The sequence below is a fragment of the Sceloporus occidentalis genome, unplaced genomic scaffold (genome assembly GCF_023333645.1).
Source record: "Sceloporus occidentalis isolate IW3139 unplaced genomic scaffold, rSceOcc1.0.p SCAF_100, whole genome shotgun sequence".
Lineage (NCBI taxonomy): Eukaryota > Metazoa > Chordata > Lepidosauria > Squamata > Phrynosomatidae > Sceloporus > Sceloporus occidentalis.
The window spans coordinates 1,049,691-1,062,484 of NW_028317080.1; positions in this window are offsets into that span (position 1 = coordinate 1,049,691).

A 12,794-nucleotide genomic window follows, 5' to 3' on the forward strand; every position below is an offset into this window, starting at 1 on the left:
GGAATAATTATTCCACATTTCTACAGTTAGCTGGGATTATTTTTTTATATTAAAGAGACAGTCGGCTATCAGCACCCCCACCCCACCATCCACAATGACCCTTAAGCTTTAGAGTGGAGCATTAGAGAATAGAGACCATATAGCACCAACTCCAATGTAGTTTCCTACTCATTCTACCAGAGCCATAGCTAGCAACTTTTGCGCCCGATGAAAGAATGGAAAAAATTGTGCCCCCCAGCTTTTTTTTTTCTTCTTCAGAGCTTATTTTATTTACACTGTCCTTACACACAGTTACACATACACACTGCCTTTACACACACACCTGCCCATGACACACATATACTGCCCTTACACAGGACTGCCCATAAACCAGGGTTTGACAAATTTGTTTTAAATCTAGGAGCCAGCTTAAAAAGTTAGGAGCCAGGATTTTTTTTAAACAAAGTTTTATTTTCAACGACAAAAATTAATGATGTCCCAAGGGAATTCCCCCCCTCTCCCTTACATATAGGTCCACTTTCCTCAAACCCCTATTTTTTTTTAATACTTACATTTTCGCTCTTCTGTGAGCCCCGCCCCCTTGAACGTCACGTCTTGAAAGCGGCGGGACGAAGAAACTCACTGAGGCACTGCCACTCAACAGCAGGGTGTGTGCAAGCCAAGCACCTAACGCAGGGGCATCCAATCTTCGGCCCTCCAGCTGCTGCAGGACTACATCTCCCATAATGCTTTTTCAGCTAAGGGGCTGGCTGAGGAGGATGTGAGATGTAGTCCTGCAGCAGCTGGAGTGCCGCAAGTTGGACACCCCTGGCCTCACATCTAAAAAAATTTTAAGCGGCACACACGGCAGTCTTACCACCTCACCTTGCGGCCGCACCACGTGAACATTGGTCTGCCAGACCACCCAGCAGAACGTTGGTCTGCCATTGAAGTCCGGCGGGCCGCACGTTGGAGGCCCCTGACCTAGGCGCCAGGACAAACTTCTCAGCCGCCAACGCATACACTGCCCTTACACACATCTACCCATAAACACACATATACACATACAATGCCCTTACACAACCCTGCCTTTACACACACCAGCTTACAAGCATACAAATACCTACACTGCTCTTACATACAAACTGCACCCATAAACAGACATATACACATACACTGCCCTTACACAAGCTTGTCCATACACACATGTATACACATAAACCGCCCTAAAACTCCCCTGCCTTTACATACACACATACCTATACTGCCCAAACACACACTGCCCGTACATACACACTAAGGTGACCACATTGTATTTTGCCATTCAGGGAAGTGCATGAGAATATACACACACAGGTTAGACATGCACTTGTAAGTACATAACATGTACTTATCTCTTTGAAGTAAAGGCTGATTGAAATATGATTTCAAAATAACAGCTGAACTGGCAGTTTTCGTTCTTTAATATTAGATCCTGTTGCCGATGTATATTAACCCCTTCATGACAAAACAATGCATTGTTTTTAATGGGTTTAAGGACAATATATATATATATATATATATATATATATAAATATTAGCCCCTGCTGACAATTTTATAATGAAACATCACACTCCCTGGCATGCAATAATTCCCTCCACTACCACACCACAAAAAATATTTGCCACACTCACTGCAGATTAGGGGAAGACTGTGAGAATCAGCGAAGTCTTTCCTCCTTCTGACCCTACCGTGACATTGAGAGGTCCTCTCCTCCGTAATCATCCCCAGAATCCCTTTGTCCACTTATTCACTAAGCCATGCCTCTCTGCATGTATAGATCAACTGAATAAGACATACAAACCCTATAATTGCAGGCATACATAAATGTATGAAAACATAGTATAGCAGGTATAGATCAACACCTGAACACTCAAACCCAGCGTTGCATGTATAGATCAATTGAAATTCACATGTGAACTCAGAATTTGCAGGTATACAATAATAATAATGCATGGACAAATGGCATTGCAAGTATTGATCAATAGAACACACAAACCCAGCATTGCAGGTATAGATCAACTGGAAATCACATGTAAACTCAGAATTGAGGGTATAGATCAAATAAAAAAACACATGGAAACAGGTTTGCAGGTATTGATCAACTGAATAAGACATACAAACCCTGTATTTGCAGGAATACATAAATAATGTATGGAAACATAGCAGATATGGGTCAACAGAATAACACACAAACCCAGCTTTGCAGGTATAGATCAATTGGAATTCACATAAAAACTTAGCATTAAATGTATAGATAAATCCCCCTAAATTACAGGTATAGACCACAGACTGCACACCCCAAAGCCAGCCTAGCTGACCAACACCCAGATTACACACATTGTTAACTATGTCCCCAAACAGCCGGCCCTGTGCCATCTTGGTCCCCAAGGCTAAAACACCCAGCCTGTGTGATCTTTGCCTTTCTACAAATCTATTATACATCTATGATACATACAAACACTCACTAATTCACACTTTCATTCACATAATTCATTCACACCATTTATTCTCTCACTCATTCACACTATTCGTCCACACATTAATTAATGCCTTCTCTCACTCATTATTTCAGTATTCTTACTACCTCCTTTCTCTCTAGCTACATCTCCTCCCTTTTCTCACTATCTATGCCCCCCTTTTCTTACTATCTACCCCCTCTACCCCCTTCTTACTATCTACATACTATCTATCTATATTCACATATACACAGCCCTTACAAGCCTTTCTTCCATGCTGTCATAAGAGCGTGAGGTCTGTCACTCCAGGCCTCTGCTTTAGTGCTCACTCATCACTATATGCCGGCTAGCTGCCGCACTCTGCATCATTTGCCGGCACGTACTGATTAGGCAGGTTAGAGAAGGATTGTGATCTCCCCAACCAGCCCTGCTCATCAGACACCTCATACCCAGACCAGCGCAACACCCACGAGGCGCCCGATGAGCAGGGCTGGTTGAGGAGAGCACAATCGTGCAGCTGACTCTACACCCTACACCCTTTATATATATATATATATATATATATATATATATATATACATATATACACGCTACTGTTTTTTAGGGGAATTCCCATGAGGCTCAGCCAGACATACTGCTTCCATGATGCTGGCTGAGCATCATAGGAAGTGCAGTCAACAGTAAAGCTGCAGATGCTAGCTGTGAATTACGATTCCTATGATTCTCAGCCAGCCAGGTGTCCACCATAATGCTGACTGAGTATCATTGGATTCACTGCCCTTACACACGCTTGTCCATACACACTGCCTTTACACACATCTGCTGCCCTTAGACACACATATACAGATACACTGCCCTTACACACACCTGCTCATAAACACACATATAGTCATACACTGTCCTTACACACACATATAGACATATACTGTCCTTGCACACAACTGCCTTTACAAACACATACACGTGCATTGTCCTTACACACAGCTTACAAACATTTATACTGCTCTTACACACACCTGTCCACACACACAAGCTTATACATACATACATACATACATACATACATATTGCCATAACAACCCTTTCTCCCCCATCTCTTACCTAATCCTTCATCTTTCTTCCTCAATCCTTCTTCCTTATCCCCGTATCCTGTGTGATGGGAGCGCGAAGTCTGTCACTTCAGATCTCGCTTTACTGCTCCCTCATCACTACGCGCCGGCTATTGCTGCAGAGCGCAGAGATGACGTCATATCACCGCGCTCTGCATTATTTGCCGGCGCGTAGTGATGAGGGAGCAGTAAAGCGAGGTCTGACGACCTTGCGCTCCCTAACGTTGAGCCTACTAGAGGGAGATCCGTGATCTCCCAACTAGTCCTGCAGCTGCTGATCGGGCGGCTGTGCGCCCCCTCGCAGAAATACATGAGATCTGCACCCAAAAAACATGAGAATGCATGCGGTAAATAAAATCCCGTATATCTGTTTATTCCAATATAGCTGCCTATACTGCCCGCGTATGTCAGTGCAGGAAGCTTGGCCCTTTAAGAGAGACAGTAGTTTTATCAATTACATTCAGAAAGTTGCTAAAGGTGCAGCATAGCTGCTGTTTTGGAATTGAAAGTGTTTTAATTACCCATCTGCACCTGGTACTTCAATCATCCAGAGCGCTGTAAACAATAAGCCGGTCCCAGGAGCCGAAGCCTTTCGCACAAAGGGCAACATAATAACCACAATTCACAGCAGAGTTAATGTACCTTGACTGCTCTGCTTCTGCCAATCTTGCATTTCACAGTTTACAAAGAGTGCCTGCTTAGGAAAATCTAAGGTGCAATCTATAATACGGTGTTTGGCAGGGGAAGACTGGTACTTTCTGGCCCGGGGGCCAGGGAAAGTACTGAGATCTCAGTCCCTCTCACACACACACACTTACCTTGCACAGAGCCCATGACCCCACTGCACTCCTGCCTCCCCAAGTGGGTAGGTCCAAGTTGGATCGACCCTGTTTAAAGAAATTGTGACTGTCCCAGGGGGCAATACCTGGTATACCTCTGGAATAAAATATTACAATGTGTTCTTTTTGCAAAAATGTTTAATCATCTCCATTCAAGCGGATCAATGCTTTTATCAACATGACATTAAGAAACTACATATAGCTTGTGCTTTTTGTTTCTTATACTGCATGACCAATTTCTAAATAATGCCCCTTGATGGCAGGGGAAGGTTGGCTGCTTTTGGACTGGATGCAAGCAAAGCCAAACACACACACACACACACACACACACACACACTTGTGCTCTGCACACTCACAATGCAAGTAGGGTCATGTAACATGACCCCACCTCAGTCCCCTCTAATAAAAGTAGGGTCATGTAACGTGACCCCACCTCAGTCCCCTCTACCATAATGACCCGGACCAATTCAAACCAGACTTGTTAGAAGACTTTGGACCAGCTCACCCCGGGTTGGTTGAACATTTTTAATTACTAATCAACCCCCCATCATGAACTCAAATACCATTTCTTTAGCCTTGCTGCTGAGGTTGATCCTACAAAAACAGAACACATTTCTAGGAGGAACGAATGATGGAACGCATTCTACTCTTGTTGACATACAGATATGGATAATTAATACATGTTGTATACTAGACAATTTGATCTGTAAACACCAAAATTAAAAGAGATCTCACCCAAATCCGGATTTCCTTAATTCCACAATAACAATGTTATTGCTAGCAAAAAACCCATAACGTGGTTTGTAGGTTAATGGAACAGTAATCCAGTAGAAGTGGTAAAGGTTAATACAGTGGAAGAATTTAAACATGCATGGGTTAGGCATATGGCTGTCCTGGCCCAAGAGAATCCAAAGGACCCATACATTAGGAAAGACTACATGGGCCGAATGTTTCTGATATCAAATTCTATATGTCTAACATGATGTCAGCTGTTTATTTGCCGCTAGCATCTTGAAGGATTAATAGTGGTTGAAAGTTTGCTTTAAGAAGCAAAATGTAGTAAGAATGACAGGCTTCTCCAGAAAATCTCACTCCCTAATGCCTTTTTTCTGGCACAAGGGAGGAAAAAATGGACATGTTTCAACCCTCTTGGTTTGATAAGAAATGCTTATTTTTGAGCAAAGCCACCTACAGACTAGTAGAAAATACGACTTAACGTTACAAAGTGCAGAGTGATCCCCTCCTTTCTGACAGTCCTGTACAGCAGCAGCAGCCTCGACAGCGACAGGGTTCCTGCTTGAAAGACATAGCTTTCGGGTGATGAAGCATATATGGTTTGGAACGTGACATGAAAATTATCAGGAAGAGAAATAACAGTGATCTGGGAAGACAATGATCCTGGGGGATGCATCAGCCATACTGGTTGCATAATTCTAGAAGATTAATTAGTTCCCCAAAAAGCACTACTGCGGTCTGAACTTTCAAGAGTTTATAACGCCCCATTTATTGGTGGAATACAGTGATAGTGGTTAAATGAAAGAAACGCTGCTACACCAACCCCTCCAAACCTCAGCAAACAGCTATTGAATGGCTCAGTATGAAGTTTAGCTTGACTGTTAATTAAACATATGAACATTAAAGAGCACCTGCCTCCTAAGTAAGTGTAGGAGAGTGATGGGAGATATACTGTACTACTGTCAGTGTCTTGTTCAGTGTATAGTGGTGGGAGTTATACTGCCCTACCATCAGTGCCTGGCTCAGTATGTAATGATGGGAGTTATGCTCTAAAATATCAGTATCAGTCAGTGAAATAAAAAAATCACATAAAAAAGAGGAAGAGGACCATACTCTTGCAAGCTTACAATTTGGTTGATGGTGGTACAGCATAACTCCGACTGCTATATACCACCGTCAATGTCTGTATCGGGGTGACCACATTGGCCATGCTTTCCAGGACATGTATGTTTTTCATATTGATGACCAGCACGGGTGAGTACTGTCCTGCAGTATGTGAGATGTAAAGACTCATGGAAGGGAACCAATTAGTCAGTTTTACATCAGCCATACTGCAGGGCAGCACTTTGGTCTGGTCAGTAATATGGAAAAATTATGTGTCCTGGGAAACATGGCTGTACCACCGTCCATGCCTGGCTCAGTGTATAGTGATAGTAGTTATGTAATGTCTGTCTCACTATATAATGATAGCTGTTATCATGTACCACCATCAAAGTCTGCATCATTATATAATGATGGCAGTTAAGCTGTACCACTGTCAATGTCTGGCTCAGTGTACAGTGATAGTAGTTATGCTGTTCTACTGTGATTACTGGCTCAGTATATAGTGATAGCAGTTATACAGTTTTCAAGTGTGTGAGTGTAGGGGTGCCACATACAGGATCTGCCCCAGGTGCCAATTACTCTAGGGATGCCCCTGTCCCTGAGGTGACAAACACAGGGGTATCTCTTTGGACTTCATCATTTTAATGTTTTACGCATTTTATTTTTTGCGAAATATGGATTCTGTGGGAGACTATACGGCAGTGGGGCCCCTGGTTGTGCTCTGCCCTAGGGCCACTGGGGTCTCACATGAAGTAAGTCTGGCTCTGGCCCCTCTCCAATACAGGGTAGTCCCTGCCTGCCCAGCCCGGTTACGGTTCCAGGGTTGCTTTGTGGTTGTGAAGTAACCACATCGCTCTGCCCGGTCACGGTAAAGGGTGTCTCTCACTGTCTGGCCCTCCCAGGACAGATGCAGCATCACCGGTACCCGTTACCATGGTGACCATGAACTATAAAGAGCATTGGCTCCCGACTCACCCGTACCGGAGAAGTTGAAAGGAGTCGGGGGTCCGGGAAAGCGACAGTTCAGCCGGTTTAACGCGCAGACTGAGTCAGACTGCCCGGTTCTTTATAGCCGGGTGCTAGAAAGTAAAAGCGCCGACATGCTCCGTCCAAGAGACCTCCGCCGCAGCTCGGGTACCCGGACCTTCCTAGACGCTATGCACGGAGGGAAGGTGCACCTGGCCAGATTCGTGTTGGACGCCCTGGACCGAAGGATCGTGAACTCGCCGGCCGGGGAGCACGGGCGCACCCCGCTAATGTTTGCCGTGTGCCTGCGGGAAAGCGAGCTCCGGACACGCTTCGTGCGGCTCCTCCTGGATAAAGGAGCCGAGGTGAACGGGCAGGACGAGGCGGGTCGCACGGCGCTTAGCCTGGCCTGCGAACTGGGGCATCTGGACGCGGTGAAGCTTCTAGTCCAACACAGCGCTGACCCGGAGATCCCGGACAGAGCCGGGAACCGAGCCCTTATGTACGCCGCGTCCTGCGGTCACAGCGCCGAGGTCCACTTCTTGCTCCGCTCGTATAAGCGATTTGGTCTTCGCTTGGACGCCACCAACAGAGCCGGGCTGTCCGCGTTAGATGCCGCCCGGGTGTACGGGCACAGAGAGTGCGAAAGGGCGCTCAGTGTCCGCTGCTCGCACAGTCCGGAGCCCCGGCGAGGCGATGCGGAGTCGCTGAGAAGCACCGACGGGGTGATCCGAAGCCCCAAACCCTTGTCCAGGCAGATGCTGCAGCGCTTTGCTCGCCCTTTCTCTAACCGGAGGGAGGAGGCGGATATCAGGCTGCAGCCTCGGGGGATGCTGAGCCGCTCCAGCAGCTGCTCCCCGGCGAGCACCGAGCCCTCTGCCGGCTGCCACCGCAAGTCCCTCCCGGAGAAGGAGGCGCTCTCTGTCCCCGACTGCCTCATCCAGCGGGCGCACAGCTGGGAGGGGCCGGTGCGAGGGGGCGCCTCACACTGCAGCCGCCTGCTGCGCCGGTTCACTTCACCTGACTTCTGTCAGGGGTTATCCGGGGGTCTCCTACCGAGCTACCCCGGGGACATGCTGAGGAAGGAGAGAAGAGACAGCAACTGCAGCAGCAGCCAGCTCATCGTGCCCAGCAGCAGGCAGCCTCTTACCCTATGAATCCCAGGGAGGCAGGAGGACTCCCGATGGACACTCAGCCGAGGTGGCCACCATGGCACTGCTTCCTTTATGGCAGGGGCCAAGATGGGATACATCAATGACTTGTATATATGTCTATGTATCTCTATAGATATATTTTTCAGCCCCTATTCCGGTGCCCAGCGGTGGGGACACTGCCGGGGCACACAATGGGCAGGAACCTAGACGTCCAGGCTTTCGGACACCAATACCTAACAGGGGTTGTGCACCAACCTAGCCATGCCGCCAATCTGCCCTTGGACAGAGTTCCTAGACTAGTAGGTAGTCCAAGCCCTGAAGATCCTGCCCTTGGAGCAGGAGGCACTTCCATGGCAGCAAATGGGCAACAACTATGCGTTGACTGGCATCAAGTAGACTTGAGTTTTTTGTATATTTCTTATTATTGTAAATGTGATGGGTCCACATCCATGAGACACTCAAAGGACATAGCTGTTTTCTACTGAGTGGACCATTTTAGTTATTGCCCCTACCAAGCATTTTCTGCTGAAGAAACCCTAAATCTCGTACTTTATCTCTACCTACAATGGTGCTTATGGACACGCAAATAACTGGTTGACAGTCTATGACTTGTGTCGTGGACCGGTAAGAAGTAATCATTCTCTTAGCGTTAGTGCTACTGTGCTAGTTGATAAAGTGCTGACAAGGTGTAGCGGACTCTTAATGTTTATGAAAAATAACTAGTACCTTGAGTTATCAAAACATGTCTTAAGGAGGATAAAGGTCTGCATGTGGTATGATGGTAGCCAGACAGGGATTTTGTTACAATATTATACATTTGTAATTTGTTATGAGAACATAGCGGCAGAAAAACATTAAATGTAACAGTCACAACTGGTATTTGTTGTCACACACACCTGGTACTGCTTTCAGGAGCATAACTCACACACGTCTACATTACAGTACGGCTAAAGCGGTGGGAATGTTCATCCCTTGGTATCCTCGCCAACAGACGATGGAGATGCCCAGCAATAGTTTTTAAATCAATGGCATACATTATGATGACCCAAAAGCAAGAGGGGACCTAGACAGTTTGTTGTGCAGCGCTGTAGTATATGATGGTGCTGTAAAAAACAATAAAAAATAAGTTATATAGTTACCCAACTGGCCATGAATTAGTGGTGCCATAAATGAATCTTTGACACCTATGCTTTGAAAAGAAGTGGGTCATCAAATACGAATAGCAGAATGACTGGATGCCATCAAGTGGTAGGACAACCATTCCAACCATAAATGAAACATAAGGAGGTTTTATTCACTAAAGGGAGGGTTATCAACTCACTCGCTTTACAATGCATTTTCAATATCTTACCCTAGTGAGATTACGCTGCAAGAGGCGCTTATGTGACCCTTGAAAATGCGATTTTGTCTAAGTGACCAACTTTTCTTGACTTAATAACAAAGAGGAGAGAGGTGTAGTTGAAGTGAATAAACCCCAGATGTCTACTTTATATGGCTAGCGCATTGGGCTATAAGCCAGGTTGGAGTTACTTACCAATCTATGGTCCAGGTTCATAGAAAAGATCTAAAAATTACTTAACTCTCCAAATGTTGAGCAAATACTCGCGCTTGTAACGGTCAGCTTTTGATTGTTTAAAGGACCATTAAGAATTATGGGGCAGAATGGCTGAATGACGGCTACACGTCACCTTTCTGCTAGAGATATGTTAAAGGTAAAGTGCTGCGGTGTGTATAGACTATATAGAGTGTATAGAGCATTGTGGTTTTATGCTGTCAAGACCAGTAGCAGGTGATGGCTTTAGAAGGAAGAACTCCAGGAGATGTGTCATTAAACTTAAGTAGCTGATAGTCAGGGAGCCACCAACAGTCAGGGGCAGAATCCTAAATGCAAAAGAGCAGAAAAGTCAGATTGCAGATACCCCTGAAATGCTAATGCCTTGCAAACCCATTCAACAAGAGGTTGGACTGTGTTTTAGTTCTGGGTAAATTCATCTAAAGCTTTTATTTTTCCATGTTGTATTTTCTTTACACTTTCTTGTAATAAATGCATCTCTAAACAAGTATAAACTTCCATGTTATCACAACACACTGCATGCTCACAAGTACAGGTAAAGTGTAGCCTTTTAAACCCTTTTTAAAGACTAAAACACAAGTTCTATGATTTAATATAACGATAATAGTAATAATACTAAAACGTTTACATACAGTATAGTTTATGATTTGTTACCATTATAACACAGTTATAAAGTACTGATGGTTAAGGTCCGAATTTTGATCTATCATGAATTATAAATGTGTTCACTGACTTGAGTGGACACTAGTGAGTTCCGCGCATGCGTAAGGCACAGCTATGTACATCAGTGGGCTACTATCAAATCTATTTATGCACAATGCAGGGCCAATGAAGCCACACTAATAGAGTAGGGTACTTATATAGCTAGAGGCATTAATAGCAGAAAGTGGAGAGGTGGCTCTGCCGCTTTACAGATCTCTGGTCAGATCTCAAATAGACGAGGTGACTGGTTTGTGATAGAAGCATTTAAATACATAAGAAGGAGTGGGAATTATATTTCAGAGCAGGAGAAATGTCAGGAAAGGAGGTCAGAGACTTTGGTATAATGTGATGATGTCTTTTGTTACCGTCAGAAGTGGTAGAGGTTATTATAGTGAGAGAATGAAAATATGCAAGGGAATGAGGATATGGTATCCTGATTATAAGACAAGACCAAAGAAGGTTTGAGAATTTTTACTGCGGGGAAAACGGGCAGACTAGATGAGCTCAACGGTTCATATCTGCAGTGAAATTCTGTTTCTAACTCTTCTTTTGTAGAAGAAACACAAGTGACCCTTTATAATTATACCTGGGAACTTTCTGGCTTCCCGGCGACCTGGTGTATTGACCCAGAGAAGCGGGGCTTCAGCCCGAGTCTCTGGGCGAAACCCTTAGAGTTTCCAGATATGTTTATAATGCACAGTGAAGTTGCAGAGATGAACCTTTCAGAATATAAACCTTGAAGTGTAGAAATGACTACTACATCTACAAAACACTTTTAAATGCCTAGAGTTTTAAGGCAACCTAGTCCTTATACTAAGGTAGACTGTGCTTCAGAAAGAGACTTCCGTTGGGTATGAATTGTTTTGATCATCATGCACTAAAACTGTCAAGTCTAAAATAAAACTACATTTCAACTCAGCTCTGAAAACCAACATTGTGTTTTATTTTAAAGGGGATAAAACAAACAGTAATCGGCCCAACTCTAAAAGCCACATTGTTTATTGTCAACTTTATTTAACGTCCAGTTTTTAAGAGGTCTAGATCTATATGCGTATTTTCCTTAATTTCCCATGAATTTTTAGAATGCTTTTAATGCTTCTGTCACCCAAGGGAGAACGTATTTAATTTACGGAATAAACTGCTACAGATTGCTTTGGTATATGATAAAAATGTTTATTTTATATTAAAGGGACAGCATCACCAAGAGGAACAACTATTTGTCCTCGTCTCCAGTCGCTGGCAGGGAAATCCTCCCACTGAAATCAGTTGTAGCTTTTTCTTAGCATGTGTGCCGAGAGTCTTGTTGGATCCCCTACCAACCAACACGAACACACAATGTAACACGCTTACGCTAATACAAGCACATCCAATCACTCACCTTGAACTTTGAGTCTGTCTTCCATGCAGCTCACACATGGAAACAGAGAAAATGTATAAAGAGGATTCCAATGAATCCTTATGGGTTATTACATGTAAAAAATAACCTCAATGTAACACCCTCCCATAACATAGATTAAAGGGCATATGATGTCTGGAATGTACCTTTAACAAACATGCCACAGCACATAAAGGCACATATTTCCTATATAAATGTAGTAATACACAATATTGGTAGTCATTGAGTTGGGCAGGGTGTTTGCTAATACACAGGGGAGAGCTGAACCCTTCTGGCCTGAAGGAGCCAGTCTTCAAAGCTTCCACCCTATTACTGATGGTTAATAATGTAATTTCATGCCAAGTTACCCCCTGTTTTAAGAATTTGGCCTGGCAGGGGGGTATGGTTGGGTGAATTTACCCTCTTGCCCCTGGGTCCAGCTTTTCCCTGGTCATACAGCACTAATTTTGGTTGAGACGGGCTCACTTGCAATATAATGAAAGGGGAGTTTATGGCAGCTCACCTCCGGCTCACGCTACTTCAGTCTTGACAAGCTAAGCAGAGCCAGGAATTGAACTCCAACCCACACAGACGCGCCCAGCTGTTAATGTAGATAACGGCTTGCCACCAACCCATGCACGGGTACTGGTTGTAACCTGATGGCAGCCCAGGTTAATAATGCAATATTCCAGGGCCAGTCTTACCACCTGTGGTAATGTATTTTCCTGGGAAAAGAGGTCCAAAATGGTGGCAGCCCCT